Raw genomic sequence first — 7,362 nt, 5'->3', positions numbered from 1 at the left:
AAGCACAAAAGATAGAGGTTAAGCAGAGAATTAATAAACAGAGGACTTTATTTCACATATCATATATAATACTGTAGCAAAAGATAAAGAAATGGAAAACATGAAAGTCAAGTAGAGACACAGAAGACAGAATGACTAAACTCAACTAACGTCTGTTCAGTTTTCCAGAGACAGATAATAACTGAAAAGACTGAGAGAAAATATTAAAAATTAAATGGCTGAAATATTTCCCAAATAGCTGAAAGATACGAATTTCCAATTTGCAAATGTACAACACATACCAACTAGGACAAACAGAAATAAGCCATACCTAATAACACAATAAAACAGCAGAAAACCAAAGATAAAGATGTGTTCTCAAATGCACAGACAGGACAGATTTCCTAAAAGTAAGTGATAATTAGATAAACTAACGACTTTTCAAAAGTAACAATAAACAATAAACAACCATTTACATGGCACTTACTACGAGCCAGCACTGTTTAGGCCCTTACAAAAGTTAACCTATTTAACTGACAAAATTTAAGCCTCATAATCTCATAATGTAGGTACAATTTTAAATTTTTATTTCTCTGATAAGAATATTGAGGAACATTGAGGTAAAGCAATATTCTCAAAGGCACATGGCAAAGAACTTAAACTTGCATTACATACTTAATTAAGTTATCCCTTAAGGATAAGACATTTTTACAAACAAATATTTAGTAGACTCAAAAAGCTTCTTATTAGAAGAATTAAAAATATATATACTTTTGGAAGTAAGAAGTTAAATCTAAAAAGAAGGAATGGTAAACAAAGAAAGTGGTAACCATTTAAGTAAATCTCAACAAAGCTTAAGTATAAAAAAAAAATAAAATTTAGAAATTACCTAAACAAGGAAAAACTAAACTTTGGACACTACCATTATTTATTCTAATTCAGTTCATTACTTACAGATAAAGGGATGATTTTCTAGATATATAACAATTCCAAATGTGTAGACACCTAATATGTAATATAGAAATGTGTAAAGCAATGCTTGGCACAAGACACATATCAACAAATTCATCTTAACTATGAGATATTTAGCATTTTCCTCTCTAAATCACTGGTGAACTAGATTTATTTTTAGTTTTTAACTTTGTGGATGAATAAAACAATGAATTAACCTTCTTATTTACTAGTAATACATGGAACCTTGTACCAAAAAATTAGAGTAAATATTCTTCTCAATCACGCACAAAACTTTTTAAAAAATTGACTATGACCTAAGCCTAAATGCAAGTCTCACCAAATATCAAAGTTCAGGATCACAAAATGTTTCTGTTGAACAAAATATAATTAAACTAGAAATTAATGATATATTCCTCTAAGAAATATTTGAAGACTTAAAATTTATTTGTGCATAACTAATGAGTGAAGGAAGAAAAACTCATGGGAATCATAAAATATTTGAACTGAGTGATAATTACAAAAATATCGTCTAGCAAAACTTGTGTAGTTCGCAGATAGTGATTTTGTAGCACTAAATGCTACATTAAAAAGCATTAAAAAGGATTGAAAAATAATGAACTAACCATTCATTCAACTCAAGAAGTTAGGGAAAAGAACAACAAATAACCAGAACATGATCATTTTGTGGCTCTGAATCAATGAACTGACTCCTACAAAGATTTTCAATGGATGATAAACCATTAGATAAAAAGTTGACAGAAAACGGAATTGACACAAAGGTAAAATAAATTCCACAGATTATCTGCTGGTGACACTTTCCATCGGTGATCAATGTTAACGCTATTCATCATTAGACACCCAGGCCTTTGATGTGATGCAATGAGAAACACAGAGCATTGTTCTTAAAGTTTTCTTGCAAAGAAGTGTTTTGGCATCTAATTAATTTATTCAAAATTAATCAAATACAATTTTTACACCTAGACTTCCAATTTAGAGGAAATGCCAAAATGGACAGTAAGGAACAAGTCAAACAATCCCCACAAGGAAATAATTATGCTCACTAAAAAAAAAATTAGATGTTCTAAAGGAAAATTGATCCTGTCTCTTCAAAAAATTAATATCATAAAAAAAAAGAGAGGGGGAGGAATGTTCTACATTAAAATATTCTTTAGAGAAATGCCATATATTGTCACTGATTGGATCATGGTCTGTAGAAACTAGTTTTAAAAAGCATTGTCTCAACTAACTGGAAACATCTAGATAATATGAAATAATATCATTTTAGGGAACTATTATTTATTCTGTTAGATGTGATAATGCTATTTGTGGTTATGTAGAAAAGTCTTTTAATTTTAGAGACACATTCTAAAATAATTACAGGTATCTTGTTATGTTAACTGTAATTTATATTTAAAAATTTATCAAAAATAGATGAAACAAGTTATTTAATTGTTAAATCTAGGAGGGAAGCATTTATAATTTTCTTCTTTTTTTGTATGTTTAAATTATTTTATAATAATATTTCAAAGATAAAAACCAAAGGAAATAGAAGCAGTCTTATGGCTCTACTATTGTGTGCTTTAGAAGATGCTAACAGACCTCTGCCTGTGTTTGCCCCAGTCTCACCTAAGGATGCTTCCTAATGTTGCAAAATGTATGGCACCAAACGACTCAGGAGCAGAAGTCATTCATCCTTCAGCAAGTGTGACATTCTGCCTAAACAGAAGTCCTGCTAGCGATCTTGACACTAATTGAACCAGGAAGTTGATGGTCATGCACCTCTTCCTCCTCTGGTTTTAAATACAGCATTCCAACATCAACTTTGAGTCAAGCAAACCTGGACAGCTCCTACTGAAGATAACCGAGAAAGCCAGGGAGACAGTCTGGGATAAAATTAAAAGCAATTTCAACTCATGAAAGCAATTTTCCTACCCAGTGTTATCAGTGCTGACTTAGTTTAAAAATGGCAGAATGTTCTTTTCCGTCTGTCCCGTTCCATCCAGTTTCTGAATTTTACCCCAAAGAAATTGCCATTCCTCTTCCAGAATACAGAAGAATTGGATACTAGATTAGCAAAACTTAAGCAGCTCAATTCCATGTTCATTTATTAGAGTCTCATCCTACTCAAAGGGGATTCAATAAATGTTGTGGGGAATCATAAACAGGCAAGCTCTACAAGAAAGCATAAGTAACAGTGAGAGAGGAATACCTTGAGCACTAAAGGCAAACTGTGCTATGGAAATTCAGGGAAAAGTTGCTATCTAAAGACGAAAACATGAGGGAAGCTATGAGTAATGGTAGTTTTGTTTCCACCTTATTAATCCTTTCATTTCTTTCTCTTGCTAGGATCTGACTAGGATCTCCTTTTTCTGTTGAATAGACATGATGGTTGTGGGCATCCATAAGTTGTTGCCAATCTAAAAGGGAAAATTTCCTAGTTTCTCCATTAAGTATGATGTCGCCAAAGCCTTTTTAAATTCTTGGTGCCTGTAATTGATGCTATTAGTCTCCACCCAGGTTCTTCCCATTGAACCAGTCAGTGTAGCCATCCCTCAGCTACTGGAAATTATTGACAAAGTTTACAGCTGCCCCTTTCTACAAAGAATGACCTTTAACCAAACTGGAGCCACTGGGCAGCCCATGTCTAATCAATGATAGACATAGACTTACAAAAACTGACCACTTTGTTAATAGCAATGAGGCATTGAAGAAAATGGCAAGTTCATAGTCATTAACCAGCAATCTAAGACACAGTGTAAGAGTCAAAAAGTCTCCCAGGCAGCATTTAAAAAAAACAAACAAACACTCATTTCCTGCAGTGAGGGAACAAACAAATCTGAAGGCCAGATACAGAATTTGTGAGAGTACTGGAACTTCAGAGAAGGCCAAATTCTCCTTCCCTGGGCCAGGGCCCTGATAATGAAGAAGTGGGATTTGGAGATTTGGGATGGGGGTACCTAACCTCAGTTTCTCAATACATGTGCCTGTCTGCAGACAGCTTTGGTGTCCTCACATAATGGCAGCTGGCTTCCCACAAAGTGAAAGCTCTAAGAGATTACATGGATATGCAATACTTTTCATAACTGAGTTTTGAAAACCACATACCATTAATTCCACAATATTGTGTTGGTCACAGATTTCAACTCCATTCAGTGTGGATGGGGACTACTCAATGCCAGGGGTCACTGGTTGCCGTCTTGGAGGCTGGCTCCCACAGACCACCCTTTGGCCTCAAATAATCCAAGTCTTTCCTACCTGTAACATCTATTTATTCCCTGCCTACAGGCCTTGAGCATCTCATATTATTACAGCATCAGTTTGAACTCCATAAACCTTATCATCTAAATTAAGTACAAGTGTGTATGAGCTTCCTTGAGTGTAGTTTCTGAAGACTTGTGAACTGAGACAAGCTGTCTGGTCCACACACCCATCACAATAGTAAGGGAGGGATAGAATAATCACAATAATCTCATCCAAAACTGGTAAAAGAGGAGGTATACAGGAGCTTTGGGCCCCTAGCATTTCTGAAACCTAGAAGGACACATGGGACATATGTTGATAGTTTCTTGATTAGGACTTGAGTCCCAGGGATGATTCACCGTAGTTCTGGGTCTGCCCTCTGAGCTCTGGACTCTTTTAGTCATCCTTCCTTTTATTATGACAAGTATTGCTAGGACTTCCAAGATTATGTTGAATAGGAGTGCTGATGGTGGGCAGCCTTGTCTTGTCCCAGATTTCAGTGGGAAGCTTTTGAGTTTTTCACCACTGAGTACTATGCTGGCTGTAGGTTTGTCATATATAGCTTTTATTATGTTGAGGTATGTTCCCTCTATCCTCTGGTGAGAGGTTTTTATCATAAATGTGTGTTGAATTTTATCAAATGCTTTTTCTGCATCTGTTGAGATGATCATGTGGTTTTTGTCCTTTCTCTTGTTGGTATAATGTATTACATTGATTGATTTGTGTGCATTGAAACATCCTTGTGTCCCTGGGATGAACCCCACTTGATCATGGTGTATAATCTTTTTTATGTGCTGTTGGATTCTGTTTGCTAACATTTTGTTGAGGATTTTTGCATTTATGTTCATTAGTGATATTGGTCTGTAATTTTCTGTTTTGGTAGTGTCTTTGTCTGGTTTTGGTATCAGGGTGATGGTGGCTTCATAGAATGAGTTTGGGGGTATTTCCTCCTTTTCAGTCTCCTGGAAGAGTTTGAGAAGGACTGGTATGAGTTCTTCTTTGTATGTTTGGTAGAATTCCCCAGTGAAGCCATCCAGTCCTAAACTTTTATTTGTAGGGAGGTTTTTTATTGCTAATTTGATTTCATTTCTAGTGATCGGTTTCTTCAAGTGGTCAGTTTCTTCTTGATTCAGTCTTGGTGGACTGTGTGTTTCCAGAAATTTGTCCATTTCTTCTAGGTTATACATTTTGTTTGCATATAGTTGTTCATAGTATTCTCATATGATGTTCAGTATTTCAGTGGTATTTGTTGTTATTTCTCCATTTTCCTTTCTTACTTTGTTTACACGTGCTCTCTCTTTTCTCTGCTTCGTGAGATAAGTGCCTATCAGCAGATGAATGAATAAAGAAGATGTGGTGTATATACAATGGCATACTACTCAGCCACAAAGAAAGAATAAAATTCTGCCCTTTGTAGCAACATGGATGGACCTGGAGAATATTATGCTTAGTGAAATAAGTCAGAGTAAGACAAATACTGTATGGTACCACTTATACGTGGAATCTAAAAAACACTACAGATAAACACATAAAGCAAAACAGAAACAGACCCACAGATGTAGAAAACAAACTAGTGGTTACCAATGGTGGGGAGGGGCAAGATAGAGGTGGAGGATTAAGAGACACAAACTACTACATACAAAAATTAATAAGCAACAAGGATATATTGCACAGCACAGGGAATTATAGCCATTATTTTGTAGTAACTTTAAATGGAGAAAAATCTATAAAAATACTGAGTCACTATGTCATACACCTGAAACTAATATAATATATTGTAAATCAACTAAAATTCAATAAAAAATGGAAATTAAAAAAAAAGTGTCTCATGTTTACAGCTGGGTAGTTTTCTCAGCTTTCTTCCTATATAAATCTAAGAATTCAAACTCCAATTTTTGTTTTTATTGTCTCTGATCCTTGCAGTCCTAATTGGTGCTGTTTCCACAAATACAACTATTTTTAAAACTTTGTGGGTCTCCTGTGATCTTATCAGAGTTTAATATATTAGAACATAGCCACACCATGGGTGTCTGTGGATAAGTATTTTTCTAATTGGACTTCCCAACGAAGCTGCTGAAGTATAATACACTTTAGACTTTTAGAAGCCCTTCTGTTTAAAGTAGAAGTTCTATGAGACATATTCTTTAATCCTTTAGAGGGTGTTTTGCCTGATTGATTTCTCTCAGGATTTTACAGTCATAGTCTTCTTTTCACCTTTAGACCATTTCTTTCCTGACCTTTCCTTGTATTTAATATTTGCCTGGAAGCCATTTCTTAACTTTTACATCATTTGTCCTATGGAAAGCCCAGGAATTCTCCAAACCAGAAAATCTTGGATCTTATATGCTTAGCAATTATTTCTGGAGCATCTCTCTCTCCTCTTTCATTTTACTCCAGGCGACAAGCAGCAGCCAGCTGGCACATTCAACACTGTGCCTGGAAATTTTCTCAGCTAGCTCACCACATCACTCAGGGAAATGTCTACTTTCCACATTACTGCAGGAGACAGCATCCCACCCAGGGATCCCTTTCTGTGTAGTTTCCAGTATTTTTCTCACTTTCCTTTTCTCACTTTCCCTTCTCACTTTCTTTTTTTTCATTTTCCTCACTGTTCGTCTCCTTGGAACCATCAGGATTCCAATAAGAGTCTCTTTGCTGCCATTTAGGCTCTCACTAACATTCCTTTGACAGGCCTACTTTTTACACATTGCTTAGTCTGAAGGCAATTCCTACATTTTTTAGATTTTTGTTAGAGTAGCACCACACTCCTGGTACCAAAATCTATAAGAATTATCTATCACTACATAACTTCACCTTCAAACTTAGTGATTAGAATACAAATAATCATGTATTACCTCTTTGATTTTCAGGCAAGAATTTGGGTGCAGCTTGGCTGGGCAGTTCTGGCTGAGGGTTTCTCTTGAGGTTCAGTCAGATGTCAGCTGGGACTCCAGTGATCTGGAGGCAGGAATTGGACTGAGGCATCCACTCCAGGATGGATTGCTCACATGGCTACAAGTCAATGCTGGCAGTTGGAGGAAGGTTTCATTTCTTCTCTAGGGGGCCTCTCCACTGGACTACCACCCTGCTCAGGGCATATTAGCTGACTTCTCCCTGAGGGAGTGATCCTAAAGAACCAAAGCAGAAACTGAAATACCTTTTATGACTTAACTTCAGAAATCACACATT

This window comes from Vicugna pacos, chromosome 35 (assembly GCF_048564905.1).
Source record: "Vicugna pacos chromosome 35, VicPac4, whole genome shotgun sequence".
NCBI classification, from domain to species: Eukaryota; Metazoa; Chordata; class Mammalia; order Artiodactyla; family Camelidae; genus Vicugna; species Vicugna pacos.
Note: the sequence above shows the minus strand (reverse complement) of the source record.